The 17993-nt window shown below is 44.8% G+C and overlaps 1 protein-coding gene across 2 annotated transcripts in view; it reads right to left on the bottom strand.

Moving 5' to 3' along the window:
- VPS37C (VPS37C subunit of ESCRT-I) overlaps nucleotides 1-17993 on the bottom strand; it is a 91791-nt gene that overhangs the window by 56119 nt on the left and 17679 nt on the right. Inside the window, exon 2 of one of the 2 annotated variants that reach the window (XM_085651459.1) lies at nucleotides 13465-13611. The exons of the other annotated variant lie outside the window; for it this stretch is intronic. The gene's annotated coding sequence lies outside the window, so the exon portion shown is untranslated. The remainder of the gene's footprint in view (nucleotides 1-13464; nucleotides 13612-17993) is intronic. 2 annotated transcript variants of the gene reach the window in all.

Here is a 17993-nt window from a genome sequence, read left to right as displayed (position 1 = left end):
CGTGCTTGGCCTTTCAGAGACACTAAACACTGGTTGCATAGATAACTTCACCGAGAAACTGATCCGAGACCTGTTCGGAGCAGACGCATTTTCCCAGCACCTAGTCGTTGAGTGAGCGCATAGATCCCCGAGTGCGAGACCCCTCCCGGGGCACCACCATGCCCAGTAATAGTCAGATTCCTCAATTACCGCGATAGGGACACGTTGTTACGCCTAGCATGAGAAAAGAAAGTAGTAGAATACGAGAACAGCTCCCTTGCATTCTACCCTGTGTATGTGCAAGAAGCGAGAAGAAAATTCACCACTGTGAAAAAGAAGCTGCAAACCTTGAGTATCCCCTAAGCCATGTTATATCCGGCACGACTCAGAGTCGCACATCAGGGAAAGCAATATATCCTTCACAACCCTCAACAGGTCGAGGACTTTTTTTAAAAGGATCCAGCGACCATCACCCGCGGCCGCCTCATCTAGCTCCCGATCCACGTCTCCACTATCAAAACTGGACTAACTGTGGTATAATATTTTATCAGTCTGATTGGGATAGGGATAGATGACCTAGCCTGAGTCACCATCGTTTATAATTGTGTGAAAGGATAATAGTCAGGTGAGCCAGATGAAACCATGGGTATACCGGTGCTAATTAGACCGGTAAAGGTCCCTACTGCTAGCCTTCAGACTAATAGAGACAAAAGCTACTGTAGCCCGGAAACTCACCCCTCCTTCTCCCCCTCTCCCCCAGCACTTGGTAATCCAGTGCAAGCCTACGGTCAGGTGGGGCGTCAAGGGGTGCGGCAACACGTGGGCCACCTAGCTATACCCACACGGGCGATCCCCTTTTATATCTCTATATAAGTTATAATCCCATAGTTACGGATGTCTCCCAATGTGTTGGATGCTCTGATGTGTTTATCAGCAGAAGTTGAGTTGCGATGGGAATGTATGCCTGACAAGTTGGGGATGTCAGAGTGGGTGGTGGGAGGGGGGAAGATGCCCAACACAATGTCAACTATTCATCGATAAACGCCATAACCTGATGCACGTCTACCGCTCAGATACTCAAATTATGATAACCAGCCCTATGGTCTCCAGTTGCCTGAACATTTACAGATCTCTCGATGCAGGCTAAACTTCATTGCATAACATGGAATGTCCGCGGGTTAAATAACCTGCGCAAAAAGCGACAGGTGTTAGGGTACCTAGATAGGCACCAAGTGCAGATTGCCATACTGCAAGAAACTCATTTAGACCAGACTACTGACCCCAGCTTTGCTGCTAAATGGCCATCACATCGGTGTTTCTCATCCTACTCCACATACTCCAGGTGTGTAGCCATTCTTATTAAAAGACACACAGCATTTGTATTAGATGGCACACTACTAGATCCCCAAGGTAGTTATTGTCTAATGTGGGGACGCCTGGCATCACAGAAGTAGCCATCGCGAATTGCTATGGCCCCAACGTAGACGAACCTCTTTTCTTTCCCACCCTATGGGGTAAAATACTTTCCGTGGGCTCCACGTATCTACTTTGTGGAGGGGACTTTAACACAGCAATGTCCCCTGAATAGGCCCCACTCAACTATGCAACATTACACCACCATGCAAAAGCATTTGGCGGGAATAATAACTGACAACTATCTCCTAGATGCATGGCGATACTAGCATCCCCTGGACAGAGAGGGCACACATTACTCCGCGGTTCACTCCTCATGGCCCAGGCTGGACTATTGGTTCATGTCTAAAGGCATGGGAAGCTGGGTGGACACGGACGTATTTAGCAAGGACATACTCAGACCACTCCCCCGGTACAGATGGTACTATCTCCACCCTTAAGCCAACCTCCCGATGCAAGGTGGAGTCTAAATCCATTGCACCTACTAGATACCGTCTTTAAAGCTGAAATTGAGCAGGAGATCCAAGATTTTTTCAAACGCAACACCAATTCTGTCTCCAGTCTTACCACCGTATGGGAGGCGTCCAAAGTTCCCATCAGGGATCATGTATAGCTAAAGGAGGGGGCATTTTAAAAGATATTCGTAATCCTCTCAGTCAATTGGAGGCAGATATTAAAAAACTGGAACGGGAGCTCAGCGACGACAGACGAAGGCTCTGTAAGAACCACATTACATGAAAAATGTACAGAATATAATGAAACCGCTAACTGGGAGAGTAAATTCCATAGTAAATACCATGTAGCGCGTCAATATGGGGAGGGAGACCGCCCAGGAAAAGTAATTGCATCATTTGTCCAACAACCTAAATTCTCCAATTATGTTGCAGAAACCCAGGACCCGGAGTGCGAGACATGCAGGAACATCTCTAGCCAACTGCATATCTTTACGACATATTATAAAACCTTACATACAACACACAGACAACGACCACTAGACCTCCAAGCATACTTCGAAGATACCACCTTGGCCTGGTTGGGAGACACCCAAAGGGAATTCTTGGGAGCAGAATTGGAATTTGACGAGATCACGGCGGCGATCATGCAAATGAAATCAGGCCGCACGCCAGGGTCTGATGGACTGCCAATTGAATTTTATAAAACATATGTGACACAGCTGGCCCCCATTTTAAAAGCAGTTTTCTATGAGGCAAAAGAGGAGGGATGACTCCTGACCACGATGAGAGAGGCTGTGATCACTTCCCTATTGAAACCAGGCAAACCTCCCAATCAATGTGAATCTTACTGCCCGCTCTCACGGATTAATTGCGATACAAAAATCCTTGCTAAGGTCCTATCCAACAGGTTGAACCTGTTAACGGACAGATTGGTACTGCCGGACCTGTCCGGGTTTATCCCTTGCCGAGCAACGTCCCATAATCTTAGCACCCTCTTTGCAGTACTCCAGAGATCGACCCCGACTGTGCCGCAGTAGCGGTTTTCCTCGATGCTACTAAGGCATTTGATCCTGTAGAATGGATTATCTCTTAGGCACTTTGAGATATAAAGGCATGCCCCCAGAATTCCTGGGATGGGTAGAAGTATTGTACCGCCAACCCACTGCCACTGTTCTTCTCAACAGGGCACGTTCCCCCCTCCCCCATCACTACAGGCACCACAAAGAACGCGCACCGATATACACGTCCAGGCAACTTTTGATTTCGCTTTACCCAGACGAGATCACACTATCTCAGGGATCCACAAGATAATTTAAACCGATTGCTGCGGGAAATTAAAAAATTTGGCAAATATTAAGGCATACATATTAACTGGGCCAAATCATCAATTTTTCCGCTGACTGCAGTGACCGCGCCATATGCACTAGACTACCCACTGAAATGGATCAGTGAGGGGTTAAATACCTAGGGGTCAAAGTCACCAGGGATAGGGAAGAATTAATGCGCTCCAATTACGGAAATACGCTGGAAACAGTTACAGACTCAATCACACGGTGGACAGCCAAGCCTCTATCCATGGCAGGGCAGATCTCCCTGGTAAAAATGATATTGCTGCCCAAGTTCCTCTACCTCTTCATTAACATACCGTACAACCCTGGGAAATCCTTTTTAGCGCACTAAAAACACAGACCATCCATTTGGTGTGGGGTGGTAAACAAGCTAGGCTTCGATGGGGTACCTTGACACTAGTTTTTTCACAGGACGGTTATGAGGCACTGGATTTCGAACTTTACTATCACTGTGCAAAAGCGCACTACGCTGCATACTGGTTTCACCCGCCCCCCTTTATGCCACGGTTGAGATGGGCTACATGGCTCCTGTCCCCCTTTCAGGCTTCCTATTCATCCTCACTAAGAAGCGAGATCAAGATTCCACCACAGTTGCATGCACCAATTCAGCTTGGAGGAAAATTGCCACCAAACTGGATAAATCAATGCTATATTCTCCCAAATTACCACCTATTTACCATCCAGAGCTCCAAGTCACTTATGTGTCAGTCAATGCTGGAAAAGGCCCAGATAAATACATGGGGGGGGGACCTATATGCAGTGGGACACTTCCGGTCCAGGGAGCAATTCTTCGGTACTACCACACCTACTGCCATGGACTTATTCATGTTTGTTCAACTTCGACAAAGTGTAAGGGCTGCCACACCAACGTTCCCGCAGGAACCCCCCCACTCTCCCACCGCTTCATGCGCACCTACAAACCGAGCCTCCCCAACAGGTCACCTCACTCGTCTATCATCATACACAAAAGGCAGCAAAGGCACGAGCGCGGACAGCCCGCTCGGACTGGGAGACTGATCTGGGAGAACAGCTGGTAGACAAACAATGGGAGTTCTGCTGCACGCAGACAGAGGCTCTCACAGCAAATAGTAGGCTGCGACTGATCCATTATAAGTTTTTGCATAGATTATACTATACCCCGGTCAAACTCCGCAAATTCAAGCTCAGGGAGGATGATAAATGCGCCAGGCCTGGCAGTGCCCAGCGATTTTTGATTATTGGCAAAGGTATTTGCAGGAATGGCACCGATGATTGACACGACGCTACAGTTATCCCCAGCTATGGCTTTACTGGGGTGCACAAGTGGAGTTGATACTATACATAAGAAATATCTAGCACTGGGGTTCCTGATTGCTGAGCACAAAGTGGCCTGCAGGTGGGGACGGGGTCGCGCTCCCAAATTTAAGGACTGGCTGCATGACCTTACAACTTGGCAGGAGCAGTCATTCAGTTATGCTGAACTGCTTCCGCCTGCCTCCAGACCAAGAGACATATGGGGCCCCCTGAAATCATATCTCCTTTCCTCAACGGAAGACGTAGCAGCCACCTCAGATGCACCTGAGAGTGTTGTAATGGGAGGAGGAGAGGAGAGAACAGTGCGGAGGTACAGACCCCTAATATGAACCAATAGATAACCTGGTGCCCCACACCGCAGTAGATATGGGCAAGTGAAGACTAATGTAGGAGTCAAGGTATTGTTTGTCATAAATATCTTTAAAACTTATCCTGTGACCTGTACAGCTAATGTATATATGGACTAATGGGACCTGGACCGGTGTTCAAGATTTACATTACACACTGTAAACGGTTATTGCATACTTTACTACAAGTATATCATCGAGAATAACAGCACTGTGTATGGCAGGGGTTTGATTCCCCGAGTTAGTGGGGTTCTTGTCCTCTTCCATGTATCGTCAACTAAGCTCAATAAAAATTTTAAAAAATAAAACAATACCTGCATGTGGGGCATAGCCTATTTCCCTGTACTAGGTGTGCAAGATGAAAGTAAAATATTGCAATATCCTGAACTCGCTGTTGCTCAGATTGTTAACGTCACTGCTTTTTGCAACTGAGAAAATGTTTAATAAAAAAATTCTAAACAAAAAAAATAACTAAACACTAGGAAAAGTAATAAGATCTGAGATAATTGTTGAAAGCAAATTAAGAAATATAACAGACATTACCAGGATTCAGAGTCAATGAGAAGTATGATTTTCTCTCATTTTTTTAAAGACACCTATATATGTATCTACGAAATCAAGTCAACAAGTGCAGTCCTAGACAACTCCAAAAACATGTCTAACATTAAAAGCCAATGTTGATGCATCACAGTGAATGCAGCAATAACACGTGGCTAATCAGCAGACACAGTTGTGATAATCGAAAAAGAAAGCCCCAGGAAAAGCTCGTCTCCCAGACAAATTTACACAAACTAAGCACAGATGTTTCTAGAACTGTTTTCTACACTCAAGAAAAATACAAATCCTAGGAGCTATTTTGTCCAAGTGCTCATTATCTTAATCCCAAAACCTAGCATAATAATTCAAAAATATCGCCATCCCATCCCACTCGATGCTTGCTGCAGTATTTAGCCAAAAACAACAGAAATGTGTGCACATCATCAGGCCAGCAAATCACTCCGTTATACCAAGGCTAGATATACCGCTTAGTTAGTTATCAGGCCAGGAGACAAACAGGTTCTCTTAAGGAACAACAGTTGACAACTAATATGTGCATCTTTAAATAAGTTTTAGTCATATTGGCTCATTAAACCAGTCTTACTAAGGCGCCTAAATTGTTTGTCTCAAACTATCTTTTGTTCTTATTGCAAAGCCTAAACCCAGATTTCAATGATCATGTTAAAACATCGTAAGATATCTAAAAGCCACGGTGCTACCAATGGAATTAGTTTCATTTATATGACGCTCCATAAGAAGCAGATAAGGATGCCCCCCTTTCTTCTCCGTTACTTCAGTCAGTCAGTCAATTATCTTAAAAAGAAGGGTATGATATAAAAGAGAGGAAGTTCATTTTTCACAGATAAAGTGCCTGTGCCTAAATTTGGGCTTATTCAAACGTACTCCTGCCACTAGAAAACTAGCGACAGCGAAGGCTACTTTTATATTAGGAAGAAGTTGCAAGAAAAGCAGAGCTGGTTTTACCTGAATAAAGCCCTGAGAACGTAAAATAGGGAGCAAGTACCTTTTTCTAATCTCAATGTAATGGCCGCAGAACATAATAAAGTGCATCGTATCCTGAACCGAGAAACAATCGCAATCACAGGGTTCAGCGTCATCAGGTCTTGCCCAAGTTCCAAAGTTACCCAAGATAAAGTGGATTAAATCGAGACGAAATCTCGTTAAGAGAAAACGATGGTAAGGGTTTGTTACCCACACAAGGTATGGTTCCATTCCGGGAACAGAATTGAGCAAAAAGGGTTTCCTTACCATGGGTTTTTTTAACTCTTGTGCTTCCCTTTCCAAAGCGTATAGATTTAACAGGGTATTTTTAACTGATTTTAAATCTTCGTAAGTTATTTCATCCGGAGATGAAAAGAGCTCCGGTCGGCCTGCTAAGGACAGCTGAGTTCTCACATATCTTACCCATGGGATTTTAAGAGCTCTGTCCAGGGCTAAACAGTCTTTTAAGATGGTGTGATTTAATGTAAGCTCCTGGTTAAGCCAGATTTTTAACCAGCCAATCACTGGAGCTAATTTCAGAGTATCAGCTATATAGCCCAAACCTGCCTCTGAATGTAATGCAAACGTCGGGGTTGATTGGAGAACAGAAAGAAGAGATCTTAAGAATTTGTTTTCTACATTCTGTATTTTAGTGGGGTTAATATATCCCCAAATAATTGAGCCATACTGGGCGACTGCCATGCATTTTGCTTTATAAACTTTAATTATGCTTTCCATAGGACGTGCGCCCAGTTTTTTGGCAAAACCCAGCAGCCCTGCGGTTGCTCTAGCGACAGCGTTGCTTTTAACCAGAAGCTGAGGGCCCCAGGAGCCCTTTTCATCAAAAGTCACACCTAAATATGGGAAAGAAGGAACTCTCTTTACCTCCTTCCCTGCGCAATAAAATGTTAGCATCTTTTTTTTTCTGCCTGCGTGTCCAGAGATCATTACGTGTGATTTATCTGTATTAATTTTCATATCCAAAGATGCCATAAAAGCTCCAAAGGATAAAAGGAGTTTATTCAATGCAACTCCAGAGCGTGCAAGAAGAACAGCGTCATCCGCGTACAGGAGGACGGGTATCTTTGTCTCCCCTGCACGCGGAATATCACTGTGTGATGTTTGCATTACTGTCTCGAGGTCGTTGATATATAGAGTAAATAATAGGGGGGGCGAGTATACACCCTTGTCTAACCCCCCTCTCAGACTTAAAGAGACAGGTGCATCTTCCTTCCCTAGTGACTCTTACAGAAGTCATAAGATCCTTATGTAGCTCAGCTAAGTAAACAACTAAGGGTGGGTCAAGGCCCATGGCCAACAGGATCCCCCACAGCTTCGACCTGTTAACTAGGTCAAAAGCTGAGGAGAGGTCCATAAAGGCCATGTACAGTGAGCCACCCCTAGCGACCACATATTTGTTTATAATAAGCTCTAGGTTTAGGCATTGATCTAAAGTTCCTCTTTTGGCTCTAAAGCCATATTGTGCATTAGATAAAATACCCTTACTATCTAAAATCGTGGACAATCTGCCTAACAGGACTCTCCCCAAAATTTTGACACTTGAATCAATAAGAGAGATGGGCCTGTAACAGGCCGGATCTGTCCTCTGGCCCTTTTTGAAGATTGGCACAATGGTCGAAGTTGCCCAACTAGAGGGGAAAATAAGATCCCTAGTGGCGTTGAAAATGTTAGTTAAGATTTGAGCTAAATTGAGGAGCAGTCTTAAAGAAGTCTGCAGGGACCCCATCTGGCCCCGGTGCCTTTTTACAAAGTGTATCTTTTAGTGCAAGTGTCACCTCTTCCTGAGTGAAAGGAGGAATTTGAGTCAATGATTTTAATGCTGTTATTTCACAATCTGTTGTGGTATGAGTTTGACTATAAATGTTACTAAAGTGTGACACCCATTGTTCGTCTGGGATAATACAGTCAGCTCTTTGGTTGTCTAATCCCACAAAATATGGATGGTTTATGACTGCCCAGAATTTTGCACTATCTTTCTGTGTCTCGGGCAGTAACAAAACATTCCAAGCCTCATTTTTGATCTCAGATTTCCTCTTCCTAATAGCAAGATTGTATTGTTTCCTCAATGAAGCTATCAGTACTCTATTTCTAGGTTTACACTTTAGGGCTTTAAGAAGGGCTGAATGGGCCCTAGAACAGTTTGAGTCAAACCATCTAGGGCCAATTGGTTTGTTTGACTTTGCCTTTATGGTCAAATCTAGATTAACTTGATGACATATAGCCCCAAAGGCATCAACCACTTTGGCACTCGAGTTTTCGTTATCAAGACAAATGGCAATTTGGCCAATGTCTCCTGTAAAAAAGACATTGGGATAACTTGGTCCCATTTTAGCCTACGATTTTGATCTTTAAGCTCAAGGCCTGATGCGCACAATGTGTCAATCTTCCTATTTTCCAGGGCACCAAATGCTAAAACCTCTAAAATCACAGGATTGTGATCGCTAAAAACAGAAGTTTCTACCGTATAAGTGAATATTTTAGGTAGAATACTTAAAGAAACAAAAATATAATCTATAATTGTACCAGAATCATGACCCACGTATGTTGGTAGCCTCGAATCGTTTGAGCAGGTACAGGATTCGTAAAGGTTGAGGGTAGCCAAAAATGATTCCAAAATCTCTCCGCATAGAGTGTGTTCAAAATGCGGAGGTGAAGGATGAAAAGAAGATATCTCATATTCCCTCTGACAGCCTGCCAAACAGGGATGGATATTAAAGTCTCCCATGAGGATCACCTCAAGTTCACAACAGCTATTCTCAATATGAGTAGATAAGAGATCCTGTAGGGCTAACAAATGCTCGTTAGGGAGTTGACTGGTCATAGAATTATAAAAATTTACGAATAAAATAGGGTTACAGTTTGATGAAGTCAATTCAACCATTAAGCAGTTTTTGGATTTAGACTGGATATATCTGGCTTTACCTTTAACGTCAAGAGAAATATACACAACTAGCCCACCCCTAGCTCTTCCTGCTTTACTAGGAACTGCGGGCACAGAGAAATGAGAGTAGCCATCTAAGGGCAGACACTCTGACGTGTCCCAAGTTTCCTGGAAAGCAAGAATGTCATAACTTCTGATTTTATCCAGCCACATTTTGTCTTTAAATTTGTTCCTAAGTCCAGCAATGTTCCAGCTCAAAATTCTACAGGCTCTATTGCCTGCAGAGAACTGGAGAGGTAAAACAAGTGCCGGGTGTGGTTCCTCAACATCATTAATTTGACTTGGCAAAAGTCAATCATTTTGATCCATAAAAGAAAGTGGCGCAAAACGGTTAAACAGTTCCAAAGGTTGTGTAACAGGGTTAAATTCAAATGGTTGTTGTCGGTAGGCTGGTGCGTTATTCCTTATATCTTGACCCCATCTAGGGTGAGAATCCCAATCTGTGTTCCATCCTAAAACAGGAGTCTGTGGGATTGATACATTCTGCTGTTCCCCATAAAAGAATTTCAGAGTAAGGGGAACCACAGTACCTTGTCTTCGTTGAGGGGGAAGGATATTTGCAAGAATATTAGGAAGAACATTTTGGTTTGAAAAACTCACGGCCACACAATCACCTTTGAATTTTTTTGGGCGATTTCCCAGCCAAGGAACCCTAGATGCTGTTTTGATTACACTTGCGAGATGTTGCTGTCCTCCTGGAGCTAGCCGCACATTTCTGGTTAACCAGTGTAAAGCTTTGCTACACAGTGAGTTAGAACTTTCCACCGAGCCTCTTTCTAATGGAGGAACATTTGCAAGAACTAACACCACGGGTGTGGCTTCAACAATAAATTGCAGGGGATCCGTCAAAGAAGTATGGGGTTGTAATGTTTGCATGTGGTTAACGTTTGCCGCAGGAATTGGATTTGCTGGGGGACACTGGAACGTAGAGGACCCAGCAGCAACGTTGGGAATCAGTGACGATGGATTCTCCCCAGAAGGCTCTGTTCCCTTTCCGGCGCCCAAAATAGTTCCATCAGCGGCTTCCCCATGTTTATTGTTCAGAAGGGTAACTATCGTGGTTAAGTTTTCAATACCACTTGCAACTGAATTTTGATAACCACCCAGCTTTTTAACCTCTGCTTGTAATTTGTCTATCTTAGAAATGAGGGGTTTAATAATAAAATTGATTTTAGTCTCAATAAAGTCCGCGATTTTGTCTAAGAGGGCTTCTTCAATAGAACAAATAGAGGGATCCTCAACATGATTCATTTGTGTAGATTTTGAGGTATTAGTCCTCTTCCATTTAGCCCCTGAGCGTAGACCACCCCGCTTAAGAGGGATCTTGATGCATTGACGTTTGGGTCTAACTTCATGGGCTGTAGGAGTTAAGTCAAGAGTAGGCACCTGGGATATCTGAGACTGAGTGTCTTGGTCAGAATTAATGTCAATCGAGATATTTATATCACCCTCAATAAGCGAGTTTTCAAAGGCCGGGATTACATTGTCCGAAATATCAGGTATGACTTGTGCGACAGTGTCGGCTGACATGGTGGCGCTAAAAACATCTTGAGTGTTAATTTCATCAGACGGAGTAATAGCAGAAGTGGGTGGGGACAGACAAAGTAAGTCCGGTGATTGGCTCAGCCCCAATGACTCCCGCCTCTGCGTATTGATCTTCTGAACAGTCTGGACCAAATAATTATTCATCTTGTTATTTTGAACTGTGACTGCTTTTTTAGGCATGACTTATACTGTAACTGCAAAACGTACGAAGTAATAAATTCGGGGAAATATGTGTGCTCAACTTACTTGCGCAAAAGTGTCCAATGTGACTCCTGCAGCATATATGGCCCTGCCCCTGCCTCTTCCTGCCGTAGAGGGCCCGCCCTTTGCCCGGGCTTCGCTCCGGGCGTCCCGCGAAGCGGGCCTGACGCTGATTTTATGCGCCTCCTGGCGCCGTTGATGCGTGCGTGCTGTGCGCCGCCGCAAGTGCTGCCGGGATTCGTAGTCCCGTGCGGCGGCGTGGGATCTGGCTGGCGATGACTCCTGGCGGTGGCGGCACGAGCGCGTAAGCTGAATGGACTCTTGGCGATGGCGGCGTTCAGGTGAGTATAGTTCCCCCCGCTCCGCCGGCCTGACGCTGATTTTATGCGCCTCCTGGCGCCGTTGATGCGTGCGTGCTGTGCGCCGCTGCAAGTGCTGCAGGGATTCGTAGTCCCGTGCGGCGGCGCGGGATCTGGCTGGCGATGACTCCTGGCGGTGGCGGCACGAGCGCGTAAGCTGAATGGACTCTTGGCGATGGCGGCGTTCAGGTGAGTATAGTTCCCCCTGCTCCGCCGGCCTGACGCTGATTTTATGCGCCTCCTGGCGCCGTTGATGCGTGCGTGCTGTGCGCCGCCGCAAGTGCTGCCGGGATTCGTAGTCCCGTGCGGCGGCGCGGGATCTAGCTGGCGATGACTCCTGGCGGTGGCGGCACGAGCGCGTAAGCTGAATGGACTCTTGGCGATGGCGGCGTTCAGGTGAGTATAGTTCCCCCCGTTACTTGTAATTGCTCAAAAATACTTATTGGAAACAATTTAAACAAAGGTAAAGATTTTGTGATTGATTCACGTCTTACCTTGTGCATATCTTGATTCAACTCAGTTTACCTTGCTCATGAGATGGCCAAAACAATCGCCAGAATTCGTTGCATTTAGATATTTTCTACTGCATTTGCCCTCCATACATAAAGTAACAAAGCACATACCTAAAGTAGTCCATATTACACAAATGTATATCCTACCATAACCCAATGTACCACTCAACAGCTTCATTACCTTAGAAAAACACGACTTCTCCAAGTATTGATACATTTCACAATAGAGGAATTAATTCAATCTCTGTTATCTTGAAATTGTTCTCCTCCTTCTCGCCTGAAGAAACTTGCGTCTTCCTTCTCAAATTAGATTCATACAAATCACTTACCCCTTCACGCTGTCTCTACCCTGTTGATGCTTCATCTCCATAATAACCCTTCCCCCTACTGTATTGGTTACTTCTATGAGCCCTCTCTAGGGCTATAGTAGGATCTCTACGTTGTACCTACAGGCATATTCAGCCTTTAAACCATTCAAACCAACTCTTCATTAAAATGAGAAGAGTCTTCTTACCGCATTGTTAACTTAGTGAGAAATTAGATGCTCGCTGGGGTCTCTTTTCTATATACTAAATGGCAACCAAAGAATAATATCCTGCTAACTGGCATCTATATTCATTTTTAAGTACATCCTCCCATGCCCCCGTCATTTAAAACCACAACGAGCCAGGAAAGAAAAATGCTGCATCATCCGACACTCTGTCTGAACATGTGGGGGAAAGGACTGCTGGCCCCAATTCATCTTTAAGTTGTCAAGTCTCCTTTTACTAAAATTCTCATCAATGAGCAATACAGAAAATGTTTGTCTAATGACGACTATTGTTATGTGTACCTGATAGCAAAGCTCACCTATCACAGAAAACATCCCAATTTATCTCATGTAGCATTAGAAGCACATAAATCATACGCTCACAGTGAGATACTAGAAACTTCCTACTGGGATAGACCCAGTGAACAAAGGTACATCTGAAACCATGAACATTATATTCGACTGATCAATGCTTGCCTGGACCCTCAGACTAGCATAAGAACTACAGAGTCTGCAATGCTCTCAATGGACCCCATTTACATTGCTGGCTACATCAGATCTGAAGGACCCTCCCTTCTAGCAGGCCCTGGGCTTTTATGCCACAAGCAAATAAACACTACTGATGACGCATTCTAAAGAATATCTACACAGAAGCACCACAAACATTCCTGAGAAGTACATCTTAATTGTTGCACTGACATTGCATGCCTATTGCACAAACCCATAAACAGCTGGCTCCCGCCAGTGAGGGGCCAAAAGTATGTGTTGGGCAATGACAACTATTTTTTAACCAATCCCAAGATCTGAATTAATTACAAGAACTTTCCAGAACAAGTTCCGCTCAATCTTTTTATACTATGCTGCAACCAAGAAAGTAATTTTCCTTCCGAGCCCCCTTCCTCTTCTTCACTAAAGGGAACCTGCTGCCCCCATACACCCCAGCTGACTTGTAGCTCAGAGGCAGCCTTCACTTCCTTTTACCTGGTTTCTGTTGATGCTGGACTGTGATTGGTGGAAGGCGGTTGCCGCTCTCCAATCTACCTCAGATGGGGATGAAACATGTTGTTCGTTCTGCCAGGCTATGTCTGATTTGCTTTTAGATTGTATGGAGCCAGGTAGACTATATTCCTAGGAAATGAGTAAAAGCAAACATCCAATCTGAAGCAAGAACACCTTACTTAAAGACATCATAATGATAATGTTGGTACCGTTGAAATAAGACATTAGCTCATTCAAATTCACTATTATTTTAATAAGTAGCATCTGCAAAATGATATACAGAAATATCAGATAGAATTATTTTAAAACGTGCATTCAAAAATTGCCAACCTTAACAAAGGAAAACAAACATTACTCTCTGCATCCAAACAGTCAATCACTTGTCAAGGCTTGTATAAACAACAATCGATAAAACCTAAGCACCAGCAGAAGAGACATTCCATACCTGATGAACCAGAGTGCCATCAAAGATGTGGCATCATGAGGTCTTTCAATTACTTCACAAGAAGAAAACCAACTCACAACCAAAGGGCTGAATTGCTACAATAACTAACAAAAACTAGTAATTAACACAAAACTTTAGAAATTCAGATAAAAGACCCGAGTATCAAAGCATGCCATTTAAGAATGTCCCTGGCACTAATTACTCCCATGATGTCTCCTGAGCTATTCGCTGTTATGACAGCAGCTTCAGCAACTCACGCGAGGTTCAGTAAGTCAGCCAAGAGCAAGAAAAGTGCGAATTATCAAAGTATATGCAATGACGGCAAAGTCTGGTCAGGACCGTCAGTTCTCTTCATTACCACCCTATCACCAAGGAGTTACTATCATGCTCTACTCTGTGGGCAGGGGTTTATGAGAGCTACAGAGAGAAGAGTGAGGACTACGTGAGAACGAGAGAGGGTGACTTGGTAGGAGCCAGAGAGTGAGGGGTTTGTGGGAACTAGAGAGGGAGGGATTTGTGAGAACTAGAGAGAGTAAGGGATGAGAGAGAGGTTGGTGAGACCCAGAGAGAGTGAGGGGTTTGTGACAACTAGAGAGTGAGGAGTTGGGACAATTAGAGAGAGGGGTTTATGTGAGTTACATTAAGTATGAGGGGTTCGTGAGAACCACAGTGAGGCTGAAGGGGTGATGAGAAGTACAGGTAAAGCGGGTGTTGGATGGAGGGTTCGGAGTAAGTCGTTTTTGAGAGAGAGATAGGGAGGAAAGTGAGGGGTTTGCGAGAACTATAGACTGAGGGGGTTGGGAGGTTCAGAGTAAGTGGCTTCTGAGAGCTGCAGATAGTGAGGGGTTTGTGACGGCTACAGAGAGTAAGGAGGTTACAAGAGCACCAGTAATGGAGGCAGGTTTCTAGGAGCTGCAGATAGCGAGGGGTTTGTGAGAGATATAGAGTGAGGGTGTCGAGAGAGGTACAGACAATCTGAGGCGTTTGAGACAGGTACAGAGACCGTGAGGAGCCCATGATAGCTCCAGTGACAGAAATGAAGGACGGTTTCTAGGAGCTGTGGGCAGTGAGCGCTTAGTGGCAGCTACAGAGAGAGATGGTTATGAGAGTTACAGAGAGAGGACGTTCTGGGAGCGCCAATGACAGTAATGAAGGGAGGCTTCTAGGTGCTGCAGGCAGCGAGGGGGGTAAGAATAGTTAAAGAGAGAGGAGGTTATGGAGCCTGTTGTACATTGTCCATTCTCACAACATGGCTACTCTGATATATTGCCTTCCTTTGTGTTTCCCTTTCTTCACTCTTCCAGAATATCTGCGTGTATTCTACATTCTTTAGTAATGTTCTATGCATGTCAGTTGGTGGTTTGGTCAGCTGGCGATGTGTATGCTTAGGCTGTCGTCTGCAATAAATCTCATCTACTCACCTCAGAAGTGACCAGGTGTTTCTCTACAAGAATTTGGCGACAAGGGTGGAATAATATTCTCATGAGAGGTGATAAATTCATTCTTCCTAACTTAAAACCTAAGCTTCTTAACATTGCCCATGAAGGACATTTGGGACAAACTTTGACCCAGCGTAGGCTCAAAGTGGCCGGGCATGGATTCACAAGTGTCATCCTGGATTGAGAAGTGTTTGCCATGCAAAGAGGGTGAAAAGAGACTTGAAGTTGCAGTTGGTTCGACTATGGGTCAGTTGACAAGTCCCAGTGGTTCGTGGCACAGCATATGTCTTGATTTTATTGGACCAATGGAGGAGCTACCCATTGGTCAACGTTTTGCCATTGTGACTATCAATGTTTTCTCTAAATGGCTTACAGTTAGTTTTGTCAAAGACATCACCACTGAGAGCACTATTAACTTCCTGTAAAATCTTTTTCAAGAGGAAGGTTATCCTTCCATTCTTATCAAGGACAATGGTACCCAGCTTGTCTCCCACAAAATGTGCTCTTTCTTATCTAGTTGTGGTGTCACACACCATCGGACATCTTTGTACAACCCACAGGGTAATGGTTTGTGTGAAAGGTCAAACAGTTTGGTCAAAGGTATAATTCAGATGGCTTGCTCCAGCGGTGGTTTTGCTCATGACATTGTTCAAGAAATGTTCTGGGTTTATCGCACCACTATACATAGTTCTAATGATAAGTCGCCTTTTGAACTCATGCGTGGCAGACTTCCTGGTACCAAGCTTACTCCTTCCTGGATCAAAGAATGGGTAACTAAAGGTGGTCATTTGAAATCTGCACCCATTGTTTGTTTAAAAGGTACATCATCTTCTCACACTTCCAAAGGTGACTTAGTCAAAGTGAAACCTGGAAGAATATCCAAAGGTTTATCTAAGTTTAAAGGTCCTTTCAGTGTCAAAGAGGTTTTTCTTCATTATGTCGTTTTGACCAATGGTGAAAAATTGAATCTTCGCAAAGTTGCTCTGCATCAAAAAAATCCTTCACCGGCCTTTGCTGATATTGTTGATCAGGACACTCATGTCTCTTCAGGTAACAGTGGTTACATGTTGTCTGCAATGAAAGACACTGCTTCGCTTTCTGTGCTTGTTACTAGAAGGAGTGTAGGTGGTGGTGATGCATGCGATTCAAGCAATGCTTCTCAACTCCCTTAACCTTCAAAACACTCCTTTGTCCGTGGGTATCAGAAATACAAGATTTCGCAGACCACCTGCTTATTTGAATGATTATTGTTAACTGAATAAATAGTAGTAATGTTAGTGGTAATGTTCTTTTCCCTATAAAGGAGGAAGGTGTGTTGTACATTGTTAGTTCTCACAACATGGCTACTCTTTGATATATTGCCATCCTTTGTGTTTGCCTTTCTCCACTCTTTCAGAATAACTGCATGTAATCTACATTCTTTAGTAATGTTCTATTTGAGTCAGTTGGTGGTTTGGTCAGCTGGCGATGTGTATGCTTAAGTTGTGCTCTGCAATAAATCTCATCTACTCACCTCAGAAGTGTCCAGGCGTTTCTCTACAATAGAGCCCCAGTGACAGTAATGAAGGGAGGTTCCCAAGGCCTACAGAGAGAGGGAGGAGGCCATGAGAAACCCAGTAATGAAGGGAGGTTTCTAGGCGCTACAGACAGTGAGGTGGTTATGGGAGCTCCAGAGACAGTAATAAAGGGAGGTTCCTAGAGAGAGGACGTTCTGGGAGCGCCAATGACAGTAATGAATGGAGGTTTCTAGGCGCAGCAGGCAGCGAGGGGGTAGGGAGAGTTATATAGAGAGAGGAGGTTATAGAGCTCCAGTGACAGTAATGAAGGGAGGTTTCTAGACGCTGCAGGCAGCGAGGTGTTCATGAGAGTTACAGAGAGAGTGAGGAGGCCATGAGAACCCCAGTAATAAAGGGAGGTTTCTAGGCACTACAGACAGTGAGGGGTTCATGACCGCTACAGAGAGTGAGGTGGTTATGGGAGCTCCAGAGACAGTAATGAAGGGAGGTTCCTAAGACCTACAGAGAGCGTGAGGAGATTATGGAGCTCCAGTGACAGTAATCAAGGGAGGTTTCTAGGCGCTGCAGGCGGGGGGCGGGGGGGAGGTAAGAGTTAGAGAGAGAGGAGGTTATGGAGCCTCAGTGACCGTAATGAAGGGGAGGTTTCTAGGCGCTGCAGGCAGCGTGGGGGTAGGGAGAGTTACAGAGAGAGGAGGTTATGGAGCCCAAGTGACAGTAATGAAGGGAGGTTTCTAAGCGCTGCAGGCAGCGAGGTGTTCGTGAGAGCTACAGAGAGTGAGGTGGTTATGGGAGCGCCAGTGACAATAATGAAGAAAGGTTTCGAGGCGCTGCAGGTAATGAGGGGGTAATGAGAGTTACAGAGAGAGGAGGTTATGGAGCCCCAGTGACAGTAATGAAGGGAGGTTTCTAGGCGCTGCAGGCAGCGAGGGGGTAAGGAGAAGAGTTACAGAGAGAGAGGAGGTTATGGAGCCCCAGTGACAGTAATGAAGGGAGGTTTCTAGGCGCTGCAGGCGAGGGGGGGTGGGAGAAGAGTTACAGAGAGAGAGGAGGTTATGGAGCCCCAGTGACAGTAATGAAGGGAGGTTTCTACGCGCTGCAGGCAGCGAGGTG

This window comes from Triturus cristatus, chromosome 4_1, assembly GCF_964204655.1.
Source record: "Triturus cristatus chromosome 4_1, aTriCri1.1, whole genome shotgun sequence".
Classification (NCBI taxonomy): Eukaryota; Metazoa; Chordata; class Amphibia; order Caudata; family Salamandridae; genus Triturus; species Triturus cristatus.
Note: the sequence above shows the minus strand (reverse complement) of the source record. Positions and strands in the feature narration are given on the sequence as shown.